General features: G+C 37.9%; 1 protein-coding gene and 1 long non-coding RNA gene across 10 annotated transcripts in view; one reads left to right on the top strand and one right to left on the bottom strand.

Annotated features, from left to right (window-relative positions):
• The window catches only part of LOC100455192 (uncharacterized), a 67,477-nt gene extending 50,576 nt beyond the window's left edge, over positions 1 to 16,901 (top strand). Inside the window, exon 3 of the long non-coding RNA XR_010135759.1 lies at positions 16,738 to 16,901. This is a non-coding gene — a long non-coding RNA (uncharacterized LOC100455192). The remainder of the gene's footprint in view (positions 1 to 16,737) is intronic.
• PCED1B (PC-esterase domain containing 1B) overlaps positions 1 to 17,202 on the bottom strand; it is a 160,257-nt gene that overhangs the window by 70,855 nt on the left and 72,200 nt on the right. The gene's annotated exons all lie outside the window — the stretch shown is intronic.

Genomic DNA, 17,202 nt, shown 5'->3' with positions numbered 1-17,202 from the left:
AAATAGAAAAACCCATCCTAAAATTCATAGGCAAACTTAGGTGGCTATTCAATCCCTGAATAGCCAAAGTGATCTTGCAAAAAAACAAAACTGGGTGTAATACAATTTGGATATTAGTCCCTTGCAAATCTCATGTTGAAATGTGATCCCCAATATTGAAGGTAGGGCCTAGTGGAAGGTGTTAGGGTCATGGGCGTAGATGCCTTATTAATGGCTTGGTGCCATCCTTGCAGTAATGAATGCGTTCTTGTTCTATGAGTTACCATAAGATCTGCTTGTTAAAAAGAGTCTGGCCTCTCCCTCCTCTCTCTCTTTCTTGTTGCCTCTCTCACCACATAGCATGCCTGCTCCCCCTTTGCCTTCCATCATGATTTTAGGCTTCCTGAGGCCCTCACCAGAAGCAGATATTGGCACTATGCTTCTTGTACATTCTGCAGAACTGTGAGCCAAAATAACTTAATTTCTTTATAAATCACCCAACCTCAGGTATTTCTTTACAGAAATGCAAAGTAAACTTCTTGTACACACTGCAGAACAGTGAGCCAAAAAACACTTCATTTCTTTATAAATTCACCCAATCTCAGGTATTTCTTTATAGAAATGCAAAACAGATTTCTTGTACACTCTGCAGAACTGTGAGCCAAAATACACCTCATTTCCTTGTAAGTCTCCCAACGTCAGGTATTTCTTTTTTTTTTTTTAATTATACTTTAAGTTTTAGGGTACATGTGCACAATGTGCAGGTTTGTTACATATGTATACATCAGCCATGTTGGTATGCTACACCCATTAACTCGTCATTTACATTAGGTATATCTCCTAATGCTATCCTTCCCCACTCCACCACCCCACAACAGGCCCCAGTGTGTGATGTTCCCCTTCCTGTGTCCATGTGTTCCCATTGTTCAATTCCCACCTATGAGTGAGAACATGCAGTGTTTGGTTTTCTGTCCTTGTGATAGTTTGCTGAGAATGATGGTTTCCAGCTTCATCCATGTCCCTACAAAGGACATGAATTCATCCTTTTTTTATGGCTGCATAGTATTCCAAAGTATATATGTGCCACATTTTCTTAATCCAGTCTATCATTGATGGACATTTGTGTTGGTTCCAAGTCTTTGCTATTGTGAATAGTGCCACAATAAACATACGTGTGCATATGTCTTTACAGCAGCATGATTTATAATCCTTTGGGTATATACCCAGTAATGGGATGGCTGGGTCAAATGGTATTTCTAGTTCTAGATCCCTGAGGAATCGCCACACTGACTTCCACAATGGTTGAACTAGTTTACAGTCCCACCAATGGTGTAAAAGTGTTCCTATTTCTCCACATCCTCTCCAGCACCTGTTGTTCCCTGAGTTTTTAATGATCGCCATTCTAACTGGTGTGAGATGGTATCTCAACCTCAGGTATTTCTTTATAGAAATGCAAAACAGACTAATATAAAAGGATTCACACTTCCTGATTTCAAAACTTACTATACAATTACAGTAATCAAAACACTGTGGTACTGGCATAAAGTCACACATATCTACCAATGAAATAAAAGAGAGAGCCCAGAAACATTCCCTCACATATGTGGTGAAATGATTTTCAATAACGGTACTAAGATCATTCAATGGGGAAAACACCATTTTTTCAACAAATTGTGCTAGAAAACTGGATATTCACATACAAAAGAATACCCAGTTTTCTGACACCATATATCACCTTATCTAACACCATATATAAATATTAACTAAAAATGGATCAAAGATTGTCTTTGACTGCTTTGTGTTGCTATAACAGAATAACTGAGACTGAGTGATTTATAAAGAAAAGTTGACTTAGCTCATGGTTCTGCAAGCTGGTAAGTTCAAGAAAGATAGTGCCAGCATTCATTTGGCTTCTGGTGAAGGCTTTTGTTGCATGTGTTGCAACGCAACATGGTGGAAGGTCAAAGGGGAAGTGGAAACATGTCAAGAGGCAAAACCTGAGGGGCATTCTGGCTTTATAACAACTCACTCTTGTAGGAACTAATCCATTCCTGCTAGAAGCAATTCAGTATTGTCAGAATGAGAGCGCATTCACTACTGCAAGAACAGAACTGAACCACACACGAGGGCAGAGTCCTCATGACCCAAATACCTCCCATTAGGCTCCACCTCTTAGAGGTTTCACTTTCCAACATTGCCACAGAGAGAATTAAGGTTTCAATATGAGTTTTAGTGGGGAAAAACCATATTCAAGCATAGCAAATAACTAAATGTAAAATCTAAAACTGTAAAAGTCTTAGAAGAAAATATGAAAATAGCATCAAAACATTGGATTTGTCACTGATTTCTTGGATAAGACATGGAAGATGATGGCTGGGTATTGTGGCTCATACATATAATCTCAGCACTTTGGGAGGTTGAAACATTGAAGATTGCTTGAGCCCAGGAGTTCAAACCAGCCTGGGCAATGAGTAAGACCCTATCTCTACAAAAATATTTGTTTAAAAAATTAGCTGGACATGGTGATGCATGCCTATAATCCTAGCTACTCAGGAGGCTGAGACAAGAGGACTGTGCTTGAGGCTGAGTGTTCGAGGCTTCAGTGAGCTGTGATTGCACCACTGCACTCCAACCTGGGTGACAGAGAGTGATCCTATCTCAAAAAAAGAAAAAAGAAAAAGAAAGGAAAGAAAAGAAAAGAAAAACACAGCCAACAACAACAAAATAAACAAATTGGATTTCATGAACATTTAAAAATTTTGCAAGCAAAAAGAACAATGCTGGAGGCACCACACTACCTGACTTCAAGATATATTTCAAGGCTCAGTAATCAAAATATCATGATATTGGTATACAAACAGACACATAGGCCAATGGAACAGAGTAGAGAACCCAGAAATAAATCCATGTATTTGCAGCCAACTGATTTTTGACAAAGGTGCCAAAAACATACACTGAGAAAAGGACACTGTCTTCAATAAATGGTGCTAGAAAAATTTGATATCTATATGCAGAAGAATGAAACTAGACCCCTATCTCTCACCACATACAAAAATCAACTCAAGATGGATTATAGACTTAAACATAAGATCCGAAACTATAAAACTACTAGAAGAAAACATAGGAGAAACGTTTTAGGACATCGGTTTTGACAAATATTTTATGATTAAGACCTCAAAAGTACAGGCAACTGAAACCAAAAATAGACAAATGTGACTATACTAAACTAAATAGCTTCTGTACAGCAAAGGAAACAATCTACAGAGTGAAGAGACAATCCACAGAATGGGAGAAAATATTTGCAAAATGTTCATTCAATAAAGGACTAATATCCAGAATATACAAGGAAATCTGAGAGCTCAACAGTAAAAAAAAAACCAAAAAACAAAAACCTATTAAAAAGTGGGCAAAAACCATGAATAGACATTTCTCAAGAGAAGACATACAAATGGCCAACAAAATGCTCTACATCACTAATCATCAGAGAAATGCAAATAAAAACCACAATGAGATATCATCTCGTCCCAATTAGAATAGCTATTATCAAAAGATAAAAAGTAACTAATGCTGGCAAGGATGAAGAGAAAAGGGAACTCTTATACACTGTAGGTGGGAATGTCAATTAGTACAGCCATTACGGAAAACAGTAGGGAGATTTCTCAAAAAAACTAAAAATAGAACAACTACCATACAATCCAGCAATCCCACTACTTGGTATTTATCCAGAGGAAAAGAAATCAGTATATTAAAGGGATACCTGCCCTCCCATGTTTATTGCAGTATTCACAATAGCAAGAATGTGGAATCAACCTAAGTGTCCATCCATGGATAAATGGATAAAGAAAATGTGGCATATATACATAATGGAATACTATTCAGCTGTAAAAAAATAATAAAATCATGTTATTTGCAGCAACGTGAATGGAATGGGACATCATGTTAAGTGAGATAAACTGGGTTCAGAAAGACAAATATTCCATGTTCTTACTCATATGGGAGAGCTAAAAAAGTTGATTTCATGGAGATAGAGAGTAGAAAGATAACAGAGGCTATGTGTGAGTGGGGACAGGAGATAAAGAGAGGTTGGCTAATGGGTACAAACACAGTTAGGAGGAATAAGTTTTAATGTTCAATAGCAGAGTAGGGTTACTATAGTTAATAACAATGTATTGCATATTTCAAAATAGCTAGAAGACTTGAAATGTTCCCAACACATAGAAGTGATAAATACTTGAGGTGATGGACACCCCAATACCCTGACTTGATTATTACAGTCTATGCATGTAACAAAATATCACCTGTACCTCATAAATATGTACCAATATTGTCTATCAATAAAAATTGTACATCAAAAGACAGTATCAACAGAGTAAAATGCAACCCACAGAATGGAAGAAAATATTTGCAAATGATATATCTGATAAGGGATTGATATCTGAAATATAAATGGAACTCATAAAACTGAACAACAAAAAAGCAAACAACTCAATTCAAAAATGGGCAAAAGACTTTATAGGCATTTCTTCAAAAATATGCAAATGGCCAGTAAGGACATAAAAAGATTCTCAAACTCACTCATCATCAGGGAGATGCAAATCAAAAACTGGAAAGAGAGACCACCTTGCACCCATTAGGTTGGCTACTGTAGAAAACAAAACAAAACAATTCCAGAAAATAACAAATGTTAAGCAAGGATATGGAGAAATTGGAACCCTTGTGCATTGTTGGTGGAAATGTAAAATGGTATGGTTGCTGTGGAAAACAGTCACAAACTGAAGAATTACCATGATCTAGCAATTCCACTTCTGGGAACACACACACAAAAATTGAAAGCAGAGATTCAAAGACATGTTTGTATAGCCACGTTCATAGCAGCATAATTCATAACAGGTAAAATACGGAAGTAACCCTATTATTCATCAACAAATATATTCATCAACAAATAAATAGATAAGTGAAATGTGGTACATACATACAATTGAAAATTATTCAACCTTTAAAGGAAGGAAATCCTGACACATGCTAAAACATGGATGAACTTGAGGATATTGTGTTAAGTAAAACAAGCCAGTTACCAAAAGACAAATACTGATTCCATTTATTTGACATACTTATAAGTCAAAATCATAAAGAGAGAAAGTGGTATACTGGTTGCCAGGAACTAGAAGAAGTGGGGAATGGAGAGTTATTCTGTAACAGGTACAGAGTTTCAGTTTTACAAGATTAAAATAGTTACAGAGATGGATCCTGGTGATAGTAGCACATTATGGGTGCATTTAACACACCTTTACACTGATCTATACATTAAAAAATGGTTAAGATGATAAATTTTATGTTATATATATTTCCATAATGAAAAAAATTAGAAAAAAATTTAAATTGGAATATTTCAATATAATATTTTGAAGAGACAGGGCCTTGCTCTGTCGCCTAGGCTGAAGTGCAGTGGCTTTATCATGGCTCACTGCAGCCACGTGATCTTCCTGCCTCAACCTCCCCAGTAGGTAGGATTGCAGGCACACACAACCATGCCTGGCCAATTTTTAAAATTTCTTATAGAGACAGGGTCTCATTATGTTGACCAGACTAGTCTTGATCTCTTAGCCTCAAGCCATCTTACTGCCTTGGTCTCCCAAAGTACTGAGATTACAGGTGTGAGCCATTCCACCCAACCACAGATGGTTTCTGTCTTTATAATTCTGTGTATTCCAAATTTTCACCAATGAATGTGAATTAATTTTGTAATTAATATAATTAACAAGATGGGGTTTTTCATGTGTTCAGGGGTAAGCTCTGCCTACAGGAAAAATTATGTCGAGAAACCTATTCCTAACACAGTCTGACCATATTGTGTTAGACAATGAGGAAATGCTCTCTGTGTGCCTGATGTTTGTTAGGTCCTGAATATTCAAAAATAAAAGACATGGTCTCCGTCCTCATGGAGCTTAGACTCTAGAAGAAGACAAGTTTTACTATAATATTTATTGAGAACTCATTAGCATTAGGCATTTTACTTAGATCATCTCACTTAATCTTCACAGTAATTCTGTGAAGTAGATAGTATTTTTGTCCTTTTACATAGGAGGAAGCTGAGGCTTAGAGAGGTCAAATAACTTGGCCAAGATCACAGCTAGTAAGTAATGAAGGAGAGCTTCAAACTCAGGCAGACCAGCTCCAGATATTCTTTACCAAAATTGCCGCAGACGACTATGATCAAGGTGACATGTGCTAAGATAGAGGTAAATACAGAGTGTTATCGGAGCACTCAGAATGTGTGTCTAACCCATACTGAATGGAGGAAAGGATGCTTAAGGCTTCCTGGAGGAGGTGGTATGGTCACAGAAAAGAACAGAAGTAGGAGTTGGGGCTAGAATAGGTTCTAAAGGGTGTTCCAAGCAGAAGCAGCCCTGTGTGCCCTGAGCCCAAGGGCATAGACTGTAGCACACTTAAGAATGCAAGTGGTTCAGTGTGGATGGAGCAAGGGTGCAAGGGAATGTGATGGCTTGAGAAGCAGGGAGCAAGACTGGAACCTTGTGAGAAAAGGACATATTTGCCTCATCCAATAGTATTGTGCAAAATGAAAATCTTTCTATCAGCTTTGCAGTGCTCGGTAAGAAAAAGGGTTAAGCAGGCTTGCAAAATCCCATTCGTGTTTGACTGATTACTGCCATGGCAACCCAGCAGCAGCCAACATTGTCAAGGCCTCTTCTTTGGATACAATAATAAATAGTGATAAAACATTACCTCAAGGCTTTATGTTTTTGCCATCAGTTAAAATTTTGTTCTTGGCTATGGTGAAGATGTTTTCAAATTACAGAAAAAAGGAAAAAGAAAAAGTATATTTTGAATAAAGTACTAGAAATTATGCACGTGCTTTAAGAACTTGAAGCCCTAACATTTCAGGAGTTCTGAAGTGGCTTTCTCCCTGCTATGAATAAGGACTTGGCAGAAGGTAAATAATGACGCAGCACTTTGCAGCTTCACAAAGCATTAGCCCCATTATGTCTGTCATGATTTCTGTGGAGGTGAATAGCTACTCCTTCTCCCCTCCTTTCACTTTTAACTCTAGCTGAAAGAGAGGAGCCAGTCTCACTATTATTGCTGGGTGACAACTGTGTGATGGGTGGGAACTTGTTTCTAAAACAATCCACAAATATTTAGATACAGTACCATTCTCAAAGACAATTCCCAAATCAGGCAGCTTCTTCAAAAAGAGCAATTCCGTAGAGTAACTGAAGACATCTCAGCTTTGAAGGGAGACCTAGCTGGGTTCCAATCTCAGCTCTCACTCCTGGCAGCTTCACCTTCATACTTTACCTAACCTCTAGGAGCTCAACTTCCTGCCTTGTAAAATGGAACTTACACTTTTTCCTTGCAATGTAGTTGAAAGGATTGGAAATAATGAATGTATATGTGACAAGCAACATATTATTTGTTCAACAATTGGTCATAGCTATTGTTATTTATTCAGGGTCACAGACTCAGATGATAATTCAGATCATAAAACACCATGAAATGGCTTCGGCAAAAAGTTTGGAACCCTTGATTTACATATCATATTTCATCAATTCTACAACACAAGGTACCTTCACGTTTTCACATCTCTAAAACTGGGATGTCTCTCACAACATACAATGTGTCATATTTAATTGGCAGTGACTTTTCTTTCTTAGTTGATCATAAAATAATAGAGTGTCTTACAATGGAGGAAATCTTAGATTAGATGAAATAGGGTGGCTCCTTTCAGCATATGGAACATTTTACTTTGGTTATAAGCCAACAAATAAAAGAAGGAGCCAAATACAATTTCTATGCAATAAATCTCTGACAGAAAAGATAAGATTCATGGCAAGTACTCATCTCATTATGAACTATTGCAACCTGGCAACACATCTGTTCCTAAGAGAAGACATGTCAGAATTATCCATCCACTCAGTCTCCTATGTGATCCATACCATCTGGTGCCCTCGTTCTGCATCTCCTCACCCTTCTTCTCCCCACCCCATGGATTCCTGCTAAAACAAAACAAAACAAAAAATACTTAGTTTGAGATTTTCAAAGTTGTTTCTAAATGGAACCAGGCAAGAAAGTAATGAATATAACTTTACAGGCTTGCAGAAACAGGCTAATCACAGTCTTATTGTTGGGGGAGGCAGTAGGAAGATGCACATACACACCCCTCTGTCCTACACTACATATTTCTGCCTTGAGACTTCACATGATGAGCCCTAGAACTAGGGCTCTAAGGGATTATGAGTAGTTGGGACCCCAGAGTTGCTGTTGTCACCTGCTTGGAAACAGGAGATTCACACACATACATTTACTCTTTTAGGTAGCAGAGCCAGATTATAAGTAGGTTAGGAGGCACTTGACTAGGGAATCAATCTACGGAAGTGTTAAAATGTCATTGGTGAAAATTAGGACTATGATACCAACTAAGATTTTTAAAGGCAAAAACCCTTGAGGTTTTTGAAAGGGACTCTACGTGGTGGCTGAAACATAAAGTTGGTTCTGTTACCTGGAAAGGAGACACTGACATCTAGAAGAAATGGTTAAAAACAAAACAAAACAAAACAAAACCCCAGCTCCCTCAGGTGCTAAGCATGATTCAAATGAGTGTTTTCGTAGTGCTCATAAGGAAGTCATAGAGTACACTTATGGGATGAGCTCCTGAAATTCTGTGCCTGAAATAAATACTTGTGGTAAGTTAAAAGGACTACCAGAAACTGCCAAGGACCTACCATGTCACTCTCCTTACAAGCTAACAAATTAGCTTGCTACTATTTCCTGGATGCTGGTAGAAGATACACGTCTCCTGGGTCAAATGGTTTGGAACAAAGGGCAGTCAGCGCCTTGCTTGCAAGATGTGTAGAGACCCTGGAGAACTGTCTCCCATCAATGATGTAATACGTTAAATGCATGTGACATAGTGGAATATAGCATAGTAGGTCCCACCTCACTAAACAAACACATATTGAAACACATAGAGAAACAATATCGGTGGAAAGGGGCAGAGATTGTAGACTATCTAGAAAGTCCACATGGTCCAGCTCTAGCCTGGAGCACAGCAGGTTCAGTCTTCCCATGGAAACGAACTTGAATGAAAAGGTCAGTTCGTGGAGAAGGAAATAGGACAAGGGAAACAGAATTGTTCTTTTATTCTTTGTTCAGAGACATACATATTATGTATTTCATAATTCAGAGGAAAGAATAAAACTGATTATTTAAAAGTATAGTAATTGGAAAAATCTTTCCCTAAAGGCAATGCAAAGGTTCAAAGTTTAGCTACAGAGAGCTAATAGGTTCAAAGTTTAGTTATGAAGAGCTAATTTTTTTCCTCTTTCCGTATAGATGACCTTTCCTTTCCTTTGATGATCTCTAACAGTTCACAGTTCTTTGTCCTTATATTTAAAGGACTTGAATTGGGAGATAAAGTTGCCAGATTTAAGATGTATGGAACTTGAATTATTTTAAATATGTATATCAAATCAATTGGAACATTTTGTATGATTTTAAACTGTGTAATTCAGTACAACTTGAATTTCTAAATTTCTATATTCTTTTTTTTTTTTTTTTTGAGACGGAGTCTCGCTCTGTCACCCAAGCTGGAGTTGGAGTGCAGTGGTGCGATCTCGGCTCACTGTAAGCTCCATCTCCTGGGTTCATGCCATTCTCCTGCCTCAGCCTCCCGAGTAGCTGGGACTACAGGTGCCCGCCACCACACCCGGCTAATTTTTTTTTATTTTTAGTAGAGACAGGGTTTCACCGTGTTAGCCAGGATGGTCTTGATCTCCTGACCTTGTGATCCGCCCGCCTTGGCCTCCCAAAGTGCTGGGATTACAGGCGTGAGCCACCGTACCCGGCCTAAATTTCTATATTCTAAGCATTTTCTCCTTTTCCTAGAATCGTTACATTTCCTTATAGTATTCTATGTAATAATCGTTTTCTAAATAACTTTTACTGTCAACCTAATGTTATTTTATTTTATTTTTTTGATACAGAGTCTCACTCTGTTGCCCAGGCTGGAGTGGAGTGGCACGATCTAGGCTTACTGCAACCTCCACCTCCCAGGTTCAAGTGATTCTTCTGCCTCAGCCTCCTGAGTAGCTGGGACTATAGGTGTGTGCCACCACACCAGGCTAACGTTTTTTTGTATTTTTAGTAGAGACAGGGTTTTGCCATGTTGGCCAGGCTTGTCTTGAACTCCTGACCTCAGGTGATCCACCTACCTCGGCCTCCCAAAGTACTGGGATTATAGGCCTGAGCCACCGTGCCCAGCCCTAATGTTATTTTAGAAGATAACATTGATACAATACTATTACCTAATCTGTGGAACTTAATCAAATTTCTCCAATTATCCTTTTTCTGCTCTAAAATTTAATTCAGGATCCCACATTGTGTGTAATTTTCATGTCTCCTAATTCTCCTCCATCTGGATCAATTCCTTTATCTTTACTCTCTATGACCTTGATATTTTGAAGAGTCTTTCAATTTGGGTTTGTTTGATGTTTTCTCATGATTCAACAGAGGTTATCCATTTTTGGCAAGAAGACTCCAGAAGCAATATTGTGCCCTTCTCAGTGTATATCTCAGGAGGTGCGTGATGTCAATAAACCTCATATTACAAATGGTAATATTGACCTTGGTTAATGTGGTCTTGGCCAGGTTTCTCCACCTGGAATTTATGATTTTTTCCCTGTTGTAACTAAAAAGTATCTTGTAGGGAGATAATCTGAGACTCTGCAAATATCCTATTTCTCATCACATTTTTGTTTACTAATTTTTAACATCCATCAACATTGCTAGCCTATAACAGTTATTACTATAATGTTTAGCAAAGAATGATTTTCTATTTCTATCATCTATCTGCATTTATAAATTGGAATTCTACTGTAAAGAAGAATTGAATAAATAATTTATTCAGTTATCTATGTTTATCAGTTATCTTTGTTTTGCAGTATATGATGTTGATTTTACGTGTCAACTTGACTGGGCCACAGGGTGCCCAGATATTCAACTAAGCCTTACTTCCGGTGTGTCTGTAAGAGTGTTTCTGGATGGGATTAACATTTGAGTGGACAGACTGAGTGAAGCAGATAACCCTCTTCAGTGTGGGTGGGTCTCATCTCATTTGGGTGAAGGCCTGAATAGAATAAAAGACTAAGTAGGAAAGAATTCTTTCTCTCTATGTGATGGTCCTCTAGCTGGAACCTTGGTCCTCTCTGGCCTTCAGATTTGAATTTAGACTGGAATTTACACCATCAGCTTTCCTGCTTCTCAGGCCTTCAAACTCAGACAGGAATTATACCATTGGCTCTCCTGAGACTCCAGCTTGTCAATGGTAAATCTTGGAACTTCCTGGCCTCCATAACCACATGAGCTAACTCCTTATAATAAATCTCTTTATATATACAGTCACACATTGCTTGATGACAGGATAAGCTTTGAGAAATGTGTCAGGTGATTTTGTCTTAGTGTGAACATTGTAGACTGCACATACACAATCTAGATGGTATAGCCTACCTCACGTCTAGGCTATATGGTATAGCCTTTTGCTCCTAGGCTGCAAACCTGTACAGCATGTTACTATTCTGAATACGGTAGGCAACTGTAATACAATGGTAAGTACTTTCGTATCTAAACATATTTAAATGTAGAAAAGGTACAGTAAAAATACAATTTAATCTTATGGGATCACTGTTGTATATACAGTCCATCGTTGACTAAAATGTTGTTATTCACCCTATGACTGTATATTTATAAATATATGTGTATGTATGTGTGTGTGTATATATTATATATAGAGTATATATATATAAAATAATATCCTATTGGTTTTGCTTTTCTGGGGAACTCAGAATAAAGTACAGTATACAGTCAAAATACTATTTTCCAATGTTACTTATGTTAGTTCTTTTCCTCTGTGTTCCCTTTATGTAATGTTGTTCATTTGTAATTGTTCGCTTGTTACCATTTATATTAATTTAAAAAATTAAGTCCTATCCTATCTGCACAAAATTCTCCAGGACTTTCTACCTCACTCTAAGTCAAATTAGAAGTCTTTCCACATGGCCTAAGCCTACATGATCTGGCCCTCTTATGCCTCTCTAACCCCATCTCCTTACCAGACTCTTGCTAACCCCAGTCAGTTCACACTGGCCTCCTTGCTGCTCCATAAGCTCCTCACTGCTCAACACACCCCATGAGCTCCTACCTCAGTGCCCTTGTACTTGCTCTTCCCTCTGCTTGAAATGCTCTCCCCCATGTATCAACATGGGTGAGTCCCCCACTTCCTTCAGGCTTCTGTTCAAGAGGCATCTTACATAGTTATTTCTTTTTTTTTTTTTTTTTGAGATGGAGTCTCACTCTGTTGCCCAGGCTGCAGTGCAGTGGCACGATCTCGGCTCACTGCAACCTCTGCTTCCCGGGTTCAAGTGGTTCTCCTGCCTCAGCCTCCCCAGTAGCTGGGACTACAGGCACGCACCACTGTGCCCAGCTAATTTTTGTATTTTTTTTTTAGTAGAGACGGGGTTTCACCATGTTGGCCAGGGTGGTTTCGAACTCCTGACCTCATGATCCTCCCGCCTCGACCTCCCAAAGTGCTGGGATTACAGGCTTGAGCCACTGCGCCCAGCCTATTTCTTTGGCTGCCTTAGTTACAGGAATATGAGCTCCACGAGGGCTTTGTTTTATTTACTGTCATACTCCCTGATCTAGAGCAGTACCTGGAACTGTTCTAGTAGCAGAAACTAAATACATATGTATATATTTGTTATTGAACATTTTTCTCCTCCAACTTTGTTAAAATATGATTGACTAATAAAAATAGTACACATTTAAGATGTACAATATGGTGATTTGATATATAGGTATACTGTGAAATTATTATTACAATCAAACTAATTAATACCAAACATTTGTTGAGTTAACCCAATTCATATTTCATTAAGAAATATCTTATAAATGCTTGAGGGGATGGGTTAAAAAAAGAAATATCTTAAGATGTTTTAGCTGTTAATAATAAGTGTCAACTGATAAATTGCCAGCATAAAGACTGGCAATCTGTATTTCTGCCCTGAATCCATATTACAGTAACTGTGTGAGTACAGAATGTGATTTAGTCTATTCATTAGAATGTTTGCCTTCAATATACTCCTCCGCATCTCTTCTAACAGCTGCCTGTCCTTATATAAATGAAATATGTTTTCTCCTAAATTCTCCACAATGAATAAGTATTATTTTTGTGATCAGAGAAAAAGAAAAAGCTATTAAAACAAAGAGCTCACACGTTAAAGCATAAATCTTTGCCATAAAATGATTGTGATACTCCTCCTAACTCTTCACTCTTCAGGTTGACAGGCTCCAGAGTCAACTTTTAAAGGATCTGTCTGAAAAATTTACCCTGAAACATAAGTGCACCTATAGGTAGGCCATTTACTAATGTGTAAGCCAGTCTGAAAAAGACAGTTAAATCACTTAACAGGGAGAGGCACAATAAGGAAGTAATAACAGGTAGCAGAAAGTGTGAGGCAACTTTTGTGCTGCTTCTCAGGGAATTTGACAAAGGGAGAGAGAATGGAGCCATAATTGGGGTGAGGATGTCTATGTTTCTTCCTGTAGTTTAAACACAATGAAGCAGGGATAACTCTGGAGGGAAAGCACTTAAGGTGAGTGAAGTGTATAGTCAGCTCTGGGTTAGAGTATTTGGAAGCTAGATACAAAATACCAAATTTATGAAAGTAATTGAGTGATGTCTAAACTGAGAAATAATAGCTATAAATCTGTTTCCATTTGTTGAGAGCACAGATTTATTTCTGTAAATTGAAAAGACTGGAAATAGCCAAAGGGATTGTTAGGCTAATGGTATCCTCCACTGAGTTTTCTGGGAAGATTCTCAGCAGTGCCATTTCTCTTAGAATGTTACCAAGCCTAAAGGAATGAGGACAGTGGAAAATGAAATGGGGATGGGGAAGGAGAAAAAAAGGGGACAGAAGGTGCTAATTTTGTAAAATCCCATGAAATACAGAAAAGATTTTTAAGAGTGACAAATGTTGAAAACAGCTGTGATCCCTCTGGTAACAGAGATACTCAAACAATTTAAGAGACTCTAGTCAGCTGCACCAAAATCTGGAGGATAGAGTAGGCACATCTGAATTAATGATGAATAAATTTGTAAAACTAAGGGTGCATTTCCTTCCTAGAGTAGAAGGCTTTCCTTTGTGGTGAACAACTGGACAAAGTATTGAAAAATAAAGCCTGTATGAACATCAAACATGGCTCTCTGGGCCTTTGTTTTTTTCTCCTAGGAGTCATTTAACTCTAGAAAACTGAAGCAACACAAATAAACCCTGGATCCCCCATTAAGACTGGGAGTTTCAGGGGCTGTGGTGAACTGCTTCTTATGTTGTGCTACTCTGCCTGTAAATTTGCTATAGCAGATACCTTTGGTTTCCTGCCCTATAGCTAGCCCCTACTCACTCTCTTCTAACAGAATTCTAAATTTTTTTCTAGTATCCACACTTTTCCAAGAAACCATGGGCATTAGGAATAGCTGGTCCCATTCTCATTTCCGAGTGTCATAATTTGATTGTACTAACTGCTGTGGATTTAATGTCCCCTCTAAAATTACAATAAAATTTAATTATCATTGGGATGGTATTAAGAAATGGGACCAGTAAAAGGTTATTAGGCCATGAAGGCTCCCTCATGAATAGGTTAATGTCATTATTGTGGAAGTGGGTTCATTATTGTGAAAATGGGTTGTTATAAAAGTGAGGTTGGTCCCGTCTGTTTGTTGCTCTTGCCCTCATTTGCTCTTCTGCCTTCCACCATGCAATGGCATAGCATGAAGGCCTTCACAACATGCCAGCACCTTAACATCAAACTCTCTAGCCTCCAGAACTAAGAGAAATAAATTTCCTTTATTTATAAATTACTGGGCCTGTGGTATTCTGTTATAGCAACACAAAGGGAATGAAGAAAATTGGTATCCAGAAGTGGGGCTGTTATTATAACAAATAATGGATAACATGGACGTGGTTTTGGAACTGGATAATGAGTACAGGCTGTAAGAATTTGGAAGGGCAGGACAGAAAAAGCCTAGTTTGGCATGAATAAAGCATTAAGGGCAATTCTGGTGAGGGCTTAGAAGACTCCAGAACTAGGGAGAGCCTAGATGTTCTCAGGGATTACTTAAGTGATCAGATTATCAATAGAAATATGGATGGGTAAATAGATATCAGTGGAAATACTGATAGTAAATAGTAAATAGATATCAACAGAAATAGAACATGGATGGTAGACAGATAGAAATAGAATATGGATGGTAAATAGAATATGGATAGACAAATAGAAATAAAATATGGATGGTATATAGATATCAATAGAAATATGGATAGTAAATAGATATCAATAGAAATAGAACATGGATGGTAAACAGATATCAATGGAAATACGGATGGTAAAAGCCATTCTGAGGAGATCTCAGATGGAATTGAGGAACAAGGAATCGGAAACTGAAGTAAAGCCCATGCTTGTAATACAACTGCAAATAATAGGGCTGAATTGTGTCTATGGCTGAGGGCTTTATGGAAGGTGACATTTAAGAGCAATGAGGCCGGGCACAGTGGCTCACACCTATAATCCCAGTACTTTGGGAGGCTGAGGCAAGAGGATCACTTGAGGTCAGAAGTTTGAGACCAGCCTGGCCAATATGGTGAAACCCTGTCTCTACTAAAAAACAAACAGACAAACAAAAATAAGCTGGGCATGGTGACACATGCCTGTAGTCCCAGCTACTCAGGAGGCTGAGGCAGGAGAATTGCTTGAGCCCAGGAGGTGGAAATTGCAGTGAGCCGAGATTGCACCACTGCACTCCTGCCTGGGCAACAGAGCAAGACTCCATCTCAAAAAAAAAAAAAAAAACAAAAAAAAAGCAATGAACTAGGATATCTAAAGAAATTTCTATACAAAATATTGTAGAAGCTATAAGGCTACTTTAAACTGCATACAGTAAGATGCAAGAGGAAAGAAATGACTCAGAGATGGAATTTATAATTACAATCATGTTTTAATCAACAAACAATCACATACAGGCATATCTGAGAAGTATTGTGGCTTTGGTTTCTGACCACTGCTAAAGCAAGTATCACAATAAAGTAAATCATATGAATTTTTGGGTTTCCCAGCACATATAAAAGTTATGTTTACACTATACTTTAGTAAGTGTGCAATATCATTGTATCTAAAAAAAGTACATACCTTAATTAAAAATACTTTATTGCTAAAAATGCTAATAATCATCTGAGCCATTGGCAAGCTGTAATCTTTTTGCTGGTATAGGGTCTTGCCTCAATCTGATCAGGGTGGTAGTTGTTGAAGATTGGGGTGGTTGTGGCAATTTCTTAAAATAAGACAACAATGAAATTTGCCTCATCAATTAACTCTTCCTTTCATGAAAGATTTTTTTGTGTAGCATGCGATGCTGTTTGATAGCATTTTACCCACAGTAGGACTTATTTCAAAATTGGAGTCAATCCCCTCAAACCCTGCCACTGCTTTACCAACAAAGTTTATTAAATATTCTATATCCTTTGTTGTCATTTCAACAACGTTCACAGCATCTTCACCAGGAGTAGATTCCATCTCAAGAAACCACTTTCTTTGGTTATCCATAAGAAGCAACTCCTCATTTGTTCAAGTTTTATCATGAGATTGCAGCAATTCAATCACGTCTTCAGTCTCTGCTTCTATTTCTAGTTGTATTGCTATTTGCGCTACATCTGCAGTTATTTCCTCCACTGAAGTCTTGAATCCTTAAAGTCACCCATGAGACCTAGAATCAACTTCTTCCAAACTCTGTTAACGTTGATATTTTGACTTCCTCCTATGAATCATGAATGTTCTCACCGGCATCTAGAATGGTAAGTTTTTTCCAGAAAGTTTTCAATTTTCTTTGCCCAGATCAATCAGAGGAATCACTGTCTATAGCAGCTGTAGCCTTATGAAATGTATTTCTTAAATGACAAGACTTGAAAGTTGAAATTACTCCTTGATCCATGGGCTGCAGAATGAATGTTGTATTAGCAGGCATGAAAACAACATTTATCTCCTTGCACATCTCCATCAGAGCTTTTGAGTGAGTCGGTGAATTGTCAATAAGCAGTAATATTGTAAAAGGAATTTATATTTCTGAGTAATAGATCTCAATAGTGAACTTGAAAA

Source organism: Pongo abelii, chromosome 10, assembly GCF_028885655.2.
Source record: "Pongo abelii isolate AG06213 chromosome 10, NHGRI_mPonAbe1-v2.0_pri, whole genome shotgun sequence".
Taxonomy (NCBI): domain Eukaryota; kingdom Metazoa; phylum Chordata; class Mammalia; order Primates; family Hominidae; genus Pongo; species Pongo abelii.
This window is presented reverse-complemented; position numbering and strand designations above follow the sequence as displayed.